At 43.3% G+C, this 13,546-nt stretch overlaps 1 protein-coding gene and 1 long non-coding RNA gene across 3 annotated transcripts in view; one reads left to right on the top strand and one right to left on the bottom strand.

The window, feature by feature from the left end:
* Window positions 1-13,546, top strand: part of QPCT (glutaminyl-peptide cyclotransferase) — a 277,919-nt gene that overhangs the window by 197,739 nt on the left and 66,634 nt on the right. The gene's annotated exons all lie outside the window — the stretch shown is intronic.
* Window positions 7,905-13,546, bottom strand: part of LOC134910030 (uncharacterized) — a 91,648-nt gene continuing 86,006 nt past the window's right edge. Inside the window, exon 4 of the long non-coding RNA XR_010176097.1 lies at window positions 7,905-8,192. This is a non-coding gene — a long non-coding RNA (uncharacterized LOC134910030). The remainder of the gene's footprint in view (window positions 8,193-13,546) is intronic.

Raw genomic sequence — 13,546 nt, 5'->3', positions numbered from 1 at the left:
CCCTATAATCCGGATTTGGTGTTCATCATTTTGACGAGCTATTAGTATAGATATATAAACGTATGATTTTCGTGGAAAGTAATATCAATCTTGTCATAATTCATGAGAGGTTAAATTGTGCACTACATTACAATCAAATCTTGAAGAAAATTCTTTGGTTCTCTGCAAAAAATTTTTTTGTGGAGGTAGTTCTCCCAGATCCTGGGGGAGACACACAGTTTTTTGGTTAGTCCCCCGCAACATCAGAAGAGTGGGCACCCCTCCCACATTTTGCTAACTTCCTAGTGAAGTGGGCAGAATGCGGAGATAAATACAGTGAAACTGCGGTCCCGGTGGAGGGGACGGGGCCTAATGTTGAGATTTTATACTAATCACATAATGACATGATTAGTCCCTCCCTGTCACCTCCCACCTTCTTCTCCTCTCCAGGCATCTACCAGAGAGAAATTCATTAAGGTAGGCAACTGTGACGTAGAGTGATCCAGAGCACACTGCAGCAGAAACACTGGAGTAGATCAAATGAAGAAAACAGATGTCATTAAGTGGCCCAGTTCGAATCTCAGTTCCCATGATAATATTTGGCAAGACTTCAGATTTCCTGTCCCCATCAAATTAAGCAGCTTGATAAATTTTGCAATGATAATAAATCAGATTTCTTACGTATTTATTGGTCAGTGAAATTGGCATTTCTATAATGGGTGCAATGGGTGCGGTGCACACGGGTCCCTGGGTCCAGGGGGGGCCCACACCACACCCATTTTAATACTTACCTTTACGGAGTCCAGCGCTGGGAGCTGTGATCGCGCCGGAAAACGCAGCCAAAATGGCCGCCGCACATGCGCGGTAGCCAAATTGGTCTCCGTATCATGGCCGGCACCATGTTTCCGGAGACCTGCGCATATGCAGTAGACTCTGGCACAATGCCGGAGTCTACAGCGCCGTGCAGAGGAGGGGGCCCACCGGGAGGTGCACACGGGCCCCCTCCTCTGTAGAAACGCCCCTGGTCAGTCAGTTATTACTCTGTTCTTGTTAGTAAAAATTAATGTGTGGCTCACAAAATAAATTTTTACATTTTAATAAGCTCTCTGAAATATGTTGCGTGCATATGTTTGTGCATAAGTGTTGTGTAAAATATATCTACTTGTAAAGGACAATGGGATAGCGGGTGCTATACAAATAAGTGTTCATAAACGTATATATAAAATACTTGATAAGCGTTGGATATGCAGAATACGGTTAGAGTAAAGTACAGCCACTGCTGTAACTTATCATGGTATGCCTCATTTTTGAAACTAGATGGTTTTGACACGAAAACATTGATTGTGTCAACAAACTATAGTTTAATGTTCATATGACATGACACATCAGTGTCACATTTCAAGCCGTTTTATTTTTTTCTGAGGCACAATGCCACTTTCAGAGATTACGTCTCCTATGATGCTTTTGTATTGTTAAATTCTAATCTCTTTTTATATTGTCACCTTTATTTCTTAAAAATAATTTTCTCCTGCATGAATATATGCAGCATTATTGACCATATCATGCATTCTGCATTTTTATATTGCAAATTTTAAGAAAGGACAAAAAATGTGCCATGCTTCTATTTAAGGCTTCTGGATGAATTTGTAATAATACAGTGTATATACAGTGGTTTGCAGATGTTTTTAAATGAGCCAAAGACCAAAGCAGCGGGTGTGGTATGGAAGGTAGATAGTAACTAGGTCGACAGTGTCTAGGTCGAGCACTATTGGTAGACAGTAACTAGGTCGAAAGGGTCTAGGTCGACAGGTCAAAAGGTCGACATGAGTTTTTTATGTTTTTTTGGTGTCGTTATCTTCGTAGAGTGACCGGGAATTCCAGTTAGTGCACCGTGTCCCTTGCATGGCTCGCGAGCTTCGGGCAAGGTGCCTCGCTCCACTACCGCTTCGCTTGGCACAGATTACCATTCCAATCGTAGTCCACGTGAATCGGTAAGTATGAAAAGGTTAAAAAAAAGAAATAAATTGTGAAAAACTCATGTCGACCTTTTGACCTGTCGACCTAGAACATGTCGACCTAGAGACCCTGTCTACCTAGAAACCCTGTCGACCTAGTTACTATTGACCAATAGTGGTCAACCTAGATAGTGTCGACCTAGTTACTGTCGACCTAGAGACCAGATACCCAAAACAGCATTTGCATGGTTGAATAACAAAAAAGCATACCTTCCAACTGTCCCGTGAAAGTTCAGTTCAGTTTTATTTTAACTGTCCTGCTGTTCCACCCATGGGCCGCAGTGTCCCGCGGTGGGGGGCAGTTGGGATCTCCCGTCAGCAGTGAATAGACGCTGTGCACAAGCACATGGCGTCTATTCATGGGAGACAGAGGGACTGGTGGCATGCCAGCAGCTCAAAGAGTGCTGGGCATGCCCGCACATTGAAGGAAAACGGGGGCATGGCTCGCGTTCACTGCACTCTCATGAAGCCACACCACTTTTTCTATAAGAAATGCCTCCTTTTGGATGGGTGTGGCTTCGCCACGACAGGGAGTCCCTCTTTACAATCTCCCAATATTGGGAGGTATGAAAAAGTGAATGTTCTATAATGGCCAAGTCAAATTCCAGATCTGAGTCCAATTGAGATTCTGGATTACAGATTATAGTCCACAAGTGTCATTCAACCAATGTGTATAACCTGGAGCAAATCTGTGAAGATTAATGGGCAAGCCTCACTCCCAGTATATAAATCTGAGAAATTTAGGCCGGAAGACATTATTATTATTATTATTATCCTTTATATGGCGCCACATGTTATCCGCAGTGCCAAGGTAGGTTTTTTAAGAATAGGGGAAATGAGTGCATGCATGAAGGAAGAGGGGACAGTGCCTAACAAGAAGGTGGGGAAGATTGGAGCAGGCAGAGAGAGAGAGGTAGCAGAGGAGGTGGGAGGGGATAGGGTCAAGTGGGGAGGTGGAGGAGGGTGAGGAAGGAATGAGGGCTATGACTTCCTCACCAGATACATGGGAGAAAGATGTCAGAGCTGGTAAGAGGGAAGGAGAGGGGTGGTAAGGGATAGGAGGTGGCTGGTTGCTGATTTTTTGGTGGGATATGATGTCATGGAGTCAATTTTGGATGTGAAGTAAGTGGGAAAGTCAAGAGCAGAGAGTGAGGAGGGGAGACAAGGTGGGGATGGGAAGAGGAGGGAGTTGAGAGAGGCAAAGAGGCACCGGCGGTTGGAAGACTGGGAGGATATGAGGTTCTTGAAGTATGACTGATTAGCGAGGGAAAGGGCAGCACTGAAAGATGAGAGCATAAGCTTGAAATGGAGGAAGTCTGCCTTAGAGCGTGATTTCCTCCAGTGTTGCTCAGCAGTATGTGAGCATTTTGCAAATATCTGGTGCATTTCATGTGCCAGGGTTGAGGTGTGTTGATCTGCGAGGGTGAATAGTGGTTGGTGGAGCGACAGAGTCAAGAGCAGAAGTAAGGGAAGCATTGTATAGGGATGTGGCTTGTTCAGGGCATGAGAGAGACAGTATAGGAGAGAGAAGTGAGTTGAGTAGAGAGGATAGGGAAGTGGTGTCGATAGCCTCAATGTTGTGCTTAGTGATGGTAGCCTTAGGAGGTAGAGATGGAGTAGCAGAGAGAGATAAGTTAAAGGAGAGCAGGTGGTGGTCTGAGAGGGGAAATGGAGAGTTGGAGAAATCAGAAATATCACAGCGGTGAGTGAAGACCACATCCAGTGAGCTCCCATTCACATGGGAGGGGGAGGAGGTCCACTGGGAGAGACCAAGTGAAGATGTAAGGTTAAGGAGTTTAGAGGCAGAGGATTTTGTAGGGATATCAATTGGGATCCTAAGATAATGGAGTGAATATCAGAAGTGAGGAAGCCAAAAAGCAAAGCTGTCCAGGAATTTGGAGGGCATGCCAAGGGGGCAGTAAATGACAGCTACTCGTAGATGGACAGTTTGAAAGAGTCGTATAGCATGGACCTCAAATGTAGAGAATGTAAGAGATGGTTCTGGGGGGATGAGTTAGTAGGAGTAGCTAGAAAGTAAAAGGATCCCAACACCACCACCTAGGCGACCCCCAGGTCGGGGTGTATGTGAGAATGTGAGTCCCCCAGCAGAGGGAGCAGCAGGAGAAACTGTGTCAGTGGGGGTAATCCAGGTTTCTGTAATGGCCAGGAGATGCAGGGAGTTGGAGATGAAAAGGTCATGGGTGGGGACCAGTTTGTTATAAACAGATCTGGCATTCCATAGAGCACAGGATTTGGGGTGTGAGTTTGAGGGAGAGATGCAAATGAGATTATCATGGTTGCTGTAGCGTTGAGGTGATATTGATTTAGATGGACGGGATAAAGCGGGCATAGTGTTAGTGCGGGCTTCTGAGCTAAGAGGGGAAACTGCAGGAGGAGGACAGGGAGGGAATGCAGTGTGATGTAGATGAGGTGAGGTGACAGAGAATGGAGGGAGGGAACTGGGCTGAGTGGTGGGGTAGTTGGACCATGGTGAGGCAGAAGTGACTGAAAGTGGGGTGACAGGAAGAGAGAAGGAAGGGAGGGAGAGGGGTGGATGGGAAACAGAGGAGGGGAGAGAGTAGGAGATGTAGGAGACTAGGGGGGAGGGATAGCTGTGGAAGGAAGGTACAGAAGCAAGAATTAGGTAGACAAGGGGTGATGGGGAGGGTTTATGTAAACCTGGACATAGTATGGGTGAGGTAAATGGGTGGGAAAAAAATAAATAAATATATATATATATATATATATACTTAGTCTCAAAGTGCTGAACAAGTACATTTGGGTATCTCGGTTTCATATGGAGACTTTACGTTCCATCATTTTGGCCATGGAGCCAGGGGATTATATGGTATACCTGGATATCCAGGATGCTTACCTCCATGTTCCTATAGCACTGTGCTATCTCAGGTTCACTATCCCCCAACAGCATTTTCAGTTCCAGGCCCTACCTTTTGGGTTAACCACAGCCCGCAGAGTATTTACAAAGATTATGGTGGTAATGGCAGCTTATCTCCGCCAGTAGGGGATAAGAATTTTTCTATACCTCGACTATCTTTTAATCCTGGCATAGTCTCAGGAATTGCTCCTGTGTCATCTGCAACAGACAATAACGTGCCTGCAGAAGCACGGGTGGCTCATAAATTGGGCAAAATTGTCTCTGGTTCCGTCACAGCGGATGACTCACTTGGGAGCTCTACTGGATTCAAGCCTCCAAAGAGTATTTTTACCTCTGAACAAGTTCAGTCAAGGATTCAGGAGCTGCTACACAGTCAAAGGGTATCCATTCACGCAGCAATGCGTGTGATGGGATTGATGGTGTCAACATTCGACATGGTGGAGTATGCTCAGTTCCTCTTGAGGCCTCTACAGTATCTGATCCTTGCAAAATGGAATGGATTTCATCAGATAATAAAAACGCAGACTATGGTCCTTACGGTGGAAGTATGGAGTTCGTTAGCCTGGTGGCTACAGACATCTCATCTGGACAAAGGGAGACCCTTTTTGGATATCAGATTGGGAAATTCTGACAACACATGCCAATCTCCAGGGCTGGGGAGCAGTGTCAGGAAGGTTTTGTTTCCAGGGGCAATGGACCAAGGAAGAAGGTTGACTGCTAATAAATATATTGGAACTTCGGGCCATATACATGGCACTGATTCAGGCAAAGGACATCGTTCAGGGAAAACCAGTTCAGATCCGCTCGGACAATGCGACGGCAGTAGCGTACCTCAACCAGCAGGGAGGAACTCGCAGCCAAAAAGCTATGAAGGAGGTAAGTCACACATTAAAGTGGGCAGAACTTCATCATCCATCCTTGTCCACAGTGTTCGTTTTGGGAGTCCTAAACTGGGAAGCGGATTTTCTCAGTCAACATGCCATTCAGGCAAGTGAATGGGCTCTACACCCGGAGGTCTTCCAGACTCTAGTCGACAAGTGGGGGTTGCCAGAGATAGATCTTATGGCGTCCCGTCAGAACAACAAAGTTTTCGCATACAGGTCAAGAACAAAGGATCAGAGAGCGATCTATGTAGATGCCCTGTCGGTGAGATGGGACTTTCATCTGGTCTTTGTGTTTCCTCCAATCACCTTATTACCCATGGTGGTGGGAAAAATAAAGCAAGGAAAGGGTCCCGTGATACTAATAGCTCCGGCTTTGCCCAGAAGACATTGGTACACAGATCTGCAGAGAATGTCGATGGATGCTGCATTCCTGCTCCCTCAATGTCCAGATCTACTGACATCTGGATCGACTGTCTTTGACGGCGTGACTCTTGAGACCTCTATCCTGAAGTCAAGAGGATTTTCACAACAGGTAATTCAAACAATGCTCAGAGCAAGGACACTTTCTTCAGCTCGAATTTATCACCGAATATGGCAAACCTATATTTATTGGTGCAGTGAATGGAAAATGGACCCTAGGTCTTTTAGAGTTTCCAGGATCTTAGCATTCCTTCAGGCAGGAATGGATAAAGGTTTGAAGGTGGCTTCCTTGAGAGTGCAAGTGTCAGCATTGACTGTATGGTTCCAAAAGAAAATTGCCAACTTACAGGATGTGCATACTTTTTTCCAGGGAATGCTGCGCATTCCACCTCCTTTTTTTCCTCCTAGAGTGCCTTGGGACTTAAGTCTAGTCCTAAGTTGCCCCATTTGAATCACTTACTAAAGCGGATCTTACATGGTTGACAGCTAAAGTTCTCTTTCTACTGTCCATGTCGTCAGCTAGAAGAGTATCAGATTTAGGGGCATTGTTATGTTGTCCTCCATTTCTGATCTTTTATCCAGATAGAGGGATTCTCATAACTAAATCTGGGTATCTTCTCAAGGTGGTGTCTTAACCTTAACGAAGAAATTGTAGTCCCGGCTTTCCAGGAACCAGGCCTTTCTGTGGGAGATGCATCGCTGGACGTGGTCTGTGCCTTAAGGATCTACGTAGATTGTACCAGTGCCATCAGAAAGACAGATTCTCTCTTCATTCTCTACGGATTTCACTTGAGAGGATGGCCTGCTCATAAGCAGACACTGGCAAGGTTCCTTCGGATGACTAATTCAGAAACACACTGATTGCCCTGTTCCGGCTAATGTCTCGTACTCGTAAGGTAGGTCCATCATGGGCAGCACAACGTGGTGCTTCAGCAAAACAGATATGTAAGGCAGCCACATGGTTTTCCATTAACACATTCATTAGACATTATGCCGTGGATACATTTGCCTCTCAGGACGCTGAATTCGGGCGAAGGATTCTCCTGTCCAGTCAGAAGCATCCCCACCACTAAATTGGTTTGGGAAATCCCAATGGTATCCTGTGGATCACCTGTGGACCATGCCGGAGAAATATACGTTATGGTAAAAACTTACCGTTGATAATGGCATTTCTCCTAAGTCCACCCTGACACACCTGATTTGAGGATCCTTTTACTCCCTAATCTCTTCCTTCTTGTACGGAAGGGTGTGCATGTGTGTTCTTCTCGCCTGATTAGGGCTATCTATGATGCTCCTGCCTTAAGCTTTGGAAAAACAACTGATTTGTCTGAGCCAGGAGGCGGGGATATATGGACGGGCCCGTTGCATGCTGGGAGGCCGAAAAAGCTTTGACCGATTGGTGCAAATCCTCAGTTGCTTCATCATATCCCAATGTTATCCTGTGGCCTTAGGAGAAATACCATTATCAATGGTAAGTCCTTACCATTACATATATTTAAACTATTACATTGGTCTGCATAATTTTTGAGGTTAAGGTTTTCTTTTATATTTAGAGCCTGGTGAATTCAAAAATATAACTTATTTTGCTCAATTAGGTCAGGTTTTTTTGCTCTCTCAAGCTTAAAAAAGTTAATATTTCATAAAAAGAATATTTAATAGTTTGTAAATTATAATGTTTATTGTTTTCAAAGCAAACTTACATTCGGATCAGTTGTACAGTATATATGAAATGGTACACAAATGCAGTTATTCTGGGAAAAAAAAGACTTGTGCGTGTGTTTTGCACCTAGAACACTTCTCTTGAGGTACCAGAAATAGTCTATCCCAGCGGACCTGGTACCTCTCGTCCATCACTCGAATGTCGTGATGAACCGCTCTCCTTGCTCTTCACTGAGATCACCACAGTTTTCAGGAAAGCAGTCTAAATGCGAGCTGAGGAAAGACATCTTTATGAACATGCTTGGAATCTCCACAGGAGTTTACCTCGATCTAATAATCCTGAATAAAAACAACATTGTTGGAGAAATATATATTATTATAAACTTGTATGTATTGGCGGCAATATATTGAATAAATAGCATATAAGACACATTTTAAGAGGATACACAGTATATACATATAAGAAAATTTGTCTTCTTTCTTAGATTATGAAATGAAAGGTAGGTTTTAAAATCCACTTTCTTAGTTAGTGCACCAGAATCAGATACTTTTCTCTTCTCCTTCGTTCCATGTATTATTTTTAATCAGGCTTTTACTTTTGTCAACATTTATGCCCCAAATCAAAACCAGCCCTCATTTGTAGACCAAATTTTGCAGCAAGTTTCCTCAGTGAAGGTGTTAATCCTGGTGGTGGGTGGTGATCTTAACTGGCCTTTTCAACCTCTGCTTGATTCCTTCTTAAAGTCTTCTAACCACCATGAGAAACAACATAGTAGAGTACGTCACTTTTTCCAGGAACACCAGCTGGTTGAAATATAGTAATTGAAACATCCCACGGATTGTGACTGTGTTAGAACCTGCGGGAGGGGCTATATAATTCAGGACACTGCGGCACTGAAATAATCATCAGGTACAGTACTATGTGCTGTACATCCTCTTTGGGGAGTGCATTGTTTGTAATGCCATGGTTACCAGGAACTTTTGTTATAGACACAGCCATTGGTGAACACTCAGTGATCAGCTGATTGTGTAAATCATGGGAGTGAGCCAGGTGAGGCTATCAAACCTCTTAAAACTTGGTCACACTCTTCTGAGCTGGTGATATTCTGTTGAAGTATGAGGAAGTCTGATGTACTGTATTTCTAATTATCTGTGACAGTGTTGCTGAAATTCTCCCTGCACTGCATAATGGGGAACTATTGATCTACAACATTTCTAATGGCTATTGATCATGTACTATCATTTTGTGCTAAATAATGATGATCTGACAAGCATCATAGAATTTGGGACTTTGTGGGATGATATCTGATATCTGACTAATTCATCTCCAAATTATAATACTGGGGATGATTCAGAGTTGGGTGCAAAACAAAAAGTAACTTTGAACCTTGGTAAAACCATGTGCAGAAAGATGTAAATGTAAGAGAGGCATGTTCTGCATATGTAGGCTACAAGCAAAAGCAGACTGTTTTTACCCTGCATTTATCATCCCTATTATTTGTTTGTACAGGGTGTTTAAAAAAGGTAACTGAAACTTGTATGTGTATCTTTTTTTTTTTAGTATTTTTATTGACAAGTGATAACAATATGTTAAGCAATACACACATACGGTACAGATACATGTTACAAGAAACAGAGTGAATCTGCATTAGATCACATCGGCAGTATAAATAACAGTAACCATACAGAAGATGAAAATGCATTCAAGGTGGTAAACAGTAAATGACAAATATGGATTACAATATGTAATAATCACAACATACAGTAGGTAAATAAAGTTCCATATCTCGCCCGGGATATTTCATATCGGAACACCAGAGTCTAACACTTCCAAGTTGTAGATTGGAAGCATTTCCGTAAGGCCTCCCTAGCTAACGGGGATAAATATGAACATATGGAAGCCACGTATCAAAATATGGCCCAATCAACTTTTTTTTCTGAATTGTGGATGACTTAAAGGCAGGTAAGCAATGCAACAAGGCAATGAGGAAAGCTAGTCAGATGCTTGGCTGCATTGGGAGAGGAATCAGCAGCAGAAAGAAAGAAGTAATAATGCCACTGTATAGGTCATTGGTACGGCCTCATCTAGAATACTGTATTCAGTTCTGGAGGCCATATCTTCAAAAGGATATTAATACATTAGAAACTGTACAAAGGAGGGCAACTAAAATGGTGCATGGCCTACATCACAAAACATACCCAGAAAGACTAAGAAATCTCAATATGTATAGTTTGGAGCAGAGAAGGGAAAGGGGGGACATGATAGAAACTTTCAAATATATCAAGGGTTTCAACAAAGTCCAGGAGGGAAACATTCTCCAAATGAAGAGAAGCAAAAGGACACGAGGACATGCACTGAGACTGGAGGGGGGGAGGTTCAGGGGAAATTTGCGGAAAAATTATTTCACAGAAAGGGTAGTGGACAAGTGGAATAGCCTCCCATCAGAGGTGGTAGAGGCTAAGACAGTAGAGCAATTTAAACATGCATGGGATAGACATAAGGATATCCTTACAAAGAAATAAGGATCAAATAAGGTTAGAGATAAAAAATAATATAAAAAAAAAAAAAAGGGGCAGACTAGATGGGCCAAGTGGTTCTTATCTGCCGACAAATTCTATGTTTCTATGTTTCTATGTGGTATTGGTCCAATCTAAATAGAACAAATATGAGAGTCTGCTGTGTAGCAGTGAAATGGGAACAGATTCAGAGGAAACCCATTGTGAAAGTATCGTTTTTTTTGCGGCTGCAGCCAGTTTGATAAGTAAGATACTTGTTCCCTTTAGATAATGTATTGGAAGGAGATTTAGGGTAAATGGCCCAAAATGCCCAGCTTTTATCAATAGTGAACGGAATTTTTAAGTCATTTATAATATATGTTTGGAGCTCCTGCCACAAGACTTGCAACTTCGGGCAAGACCACAAGCAGTGAACAATGTCTGCCTCGGGTGAACCTCATTTAAAACAGTCAAAAGTATCGGCGTGTCTAGTGAGAAATTTAAATTTAGGCGTATAGTAGGCCCTGTGTAAGATTTTCTGGTGCATCTCGGTATATGAGATCGAGACCAATAATTTATCCAGGTGCATAGTAGCATCTAGAAAGATTTCAGTGTGAGGTCAGGAAACCCCAGTTTCCATCGCAACAAACCTGTATTACCAGAATCTAGATTAAGCAAGTGTCGTGAATGGGTGTGTATGAAAGCGCTGGAGAAATGGCCTCCCGAATCATGTCAGATTGCTCTATCTAAGACATTAACCCTATCCGTCGCTGTCAAAGAGGACACAACCCTTTGTACATACCTATTCGCTTGCAAAAACGGGAATAGGGGGATCACCAAGGATGGGAATCTTTCTATTATCCTTCATTGTGTGAGTAGGACTAAGTCATCCTTGCGTAAAAAGTGATAGACATACTTAAGGCCCCCTTTATACCATGTGTGAAATATCTGAGAAGTTTTGTGTGGGGCGAAGTTAGGATTACCCCATAAGGGTAAAAATAGAGAGGTATTCCGTGACATTTTCAGTTTAGAATGCACCACCCTCCACGCCATACAGGCAGATGATAATAAGACATTATCATTCACAGTATTAGGCAAGGAGTGTGGTGTAGTGTGCAAGAGAGAAACTAGCTCCCAGTTTGGTGCAAAGGTTTGTTCTAAGTGTTGGTTAGCATAAACATCACGACCATTAATCCAATCTAAAGCTACTCTATAGTTTGCGGCCAAAGCATAAGTGCACAGGCATGGTAGGTTTAATCCTCCCAGAGTCCTTGGTTGTTGCAGTTTAAATAGGGAAACCCTCGGCCATTTATCTGCCCAAATAAATTTGGTCAATGTTGTATTGAGTTTTATAAATGCACTTTTGGGTGGGATTATCGGGAACATTTTCAATATATATAAGAAACGTGGAAAACTAATCATTTTGTATAAATGACAAGGGCCAGTATATGTCAAAGGGAGATGAGCCCATTTAGTGGAGAATAATTTGAGGTAAATAGTTTTGAAGGATGATTAGGGATTTTAATCCCTAGATAAATTATACAATCACCAGTTGCCCAATGGAATGGAAACAAGGTGCCCCAGCCAGATTTGGCAGAAGAAAAGAAAGCCAAGGATTCAGTCTACGAATGGTTAACTTTAAAACCAGACACTAATTCAAATGAGTTCAAAATGGAGAGTAAATGTGGCAGTGCCGTGTGCGGGTTATTAAAATAAAGCAGTGTATGACAGCAAATGTTGAAAACTTAAGTTCCAAATGGGCTAACTTGATTCCATGCCATCTATCTTCTTTTAGAAAATGCCTAAAGAGGGGGTATAACACCTCAATGAACAGTAGCGGGGATAGGGTGCATCCTTGTCTTGTGCCATGATGTAAAGCAAAGTAACAAGTATTATGGGCATTAATTGTTACGTAAGCTAGTGGCTGTTGATACAGGGTTTGAAATACATGCAAAAATTCAGGACCAAATTCTTGGTACTGAAGAATCCTGCTTAGATGGGCCCAGGAGACTCTATCAAAAGCCTTATCGGCATCGCAACTAAATTTCCCTCCTCCAGAGAGTTATGTGTTTTGATCATGGCCACCAATAATGAGCGGACTCAGGGGTGTATCTTCCTATTGGCCAGGATGGCACTTGCCAGGGGCGCCAATCGAGGAGGAGCGCCATCCAGAGGTGCCACCCATGGGCAGTAGGTACTGTAGATTCACTTTTAGAGGCAGCAGCTATACCCCCACCCCCGTGTAGTTCCTCACCAGCATGGATGCCCAGTAACGATCACAGCATGCAGCAGCAGCTGCTGGGAGGTGTAGTGTACAGTATATAGAGTTTCTTGTCTGTATTGTGGTGTGGTGCTGGACCCCGGCGCCAATTACAGTGGCTGTTGCTGCATTCTTTGATCATTAATGGGCATCCCTGCTGTTGAGGAGCTACATGGGGGTGGGGGGATACAGTAGCTGCCACCTCTAAAAGTGACTCTACAGTACCTAAAAGTGCTGCCTTTAATAGTAAAATCAACATGGGGGAATACTGTATGCGTGTCTGGCACTGTGGTGGCATATGTGTATCTGGCACTTTGGGGGCATATGTGTATCTGGCACTTTGGGGGCATATGTATATCTGGTACTGTGGGAGCATACAAGTGTCTGGTACTGTGGGAGCATACTGTATGTGTATCTGGCACTGTGGGGGCATACAGTATGTGTATTTGGCACTATACTTGGATTCATTACAGTATGTGTATCTGGCACTGCACTACTGGGGTCATTATGTGTAACTGGCACTATACTGGGGGATATTACTGTATGAGCATCTGACACTACAGTGTACTTGGGATATTATGTGTATGGAGAACTACTGTGGGTATTGTGTGTAAGGCTGCTAATTGTGTGTGTGTAGGGGGTGTGATTATACAGTACTGTATATTTATAGTTTGATATAATAAAAAAAATTGTGAGGCCATGCCCATTTTCCCAGGATCCTGCACGCCTTCTCATATATATGGGCACTACTGTGTGGCATAATGTGTATAAGGGGTAGTACTCAGTGGCGTATCTACAGTATAATGGGTGCAGTGTGTACACACACACTGCACCCATTTCTCCTATACTTACCTTTCCAGAGTCCATCGCTGACTGTGTGTGGGCCCCCTCCTCTCTTGTAGCCGTCACCGCCGCTGCTATTGAACTGAGCACTAGA

Source organism: Pseudophryne corroboree, chromosome 4, assembly GCF_028390025.1.
Source record: "Pseudophryne corroboree isolate aPseCor3 chromosome 4, aPseCor3.hap2, whole genome shotgun sequence".
Taxonomy (NCBI): Eukaryota; Metazoa; Chordata; class Amphibia; order Anura; family Myobatrachidae; genus Pseudophryne; species Pseudophryne corroboree.
The sequence above is the reverse complement of the archived record's forward strand: the minus strand, read 5'-3'. Positions and strand labels throughout refer to the sequence as shown.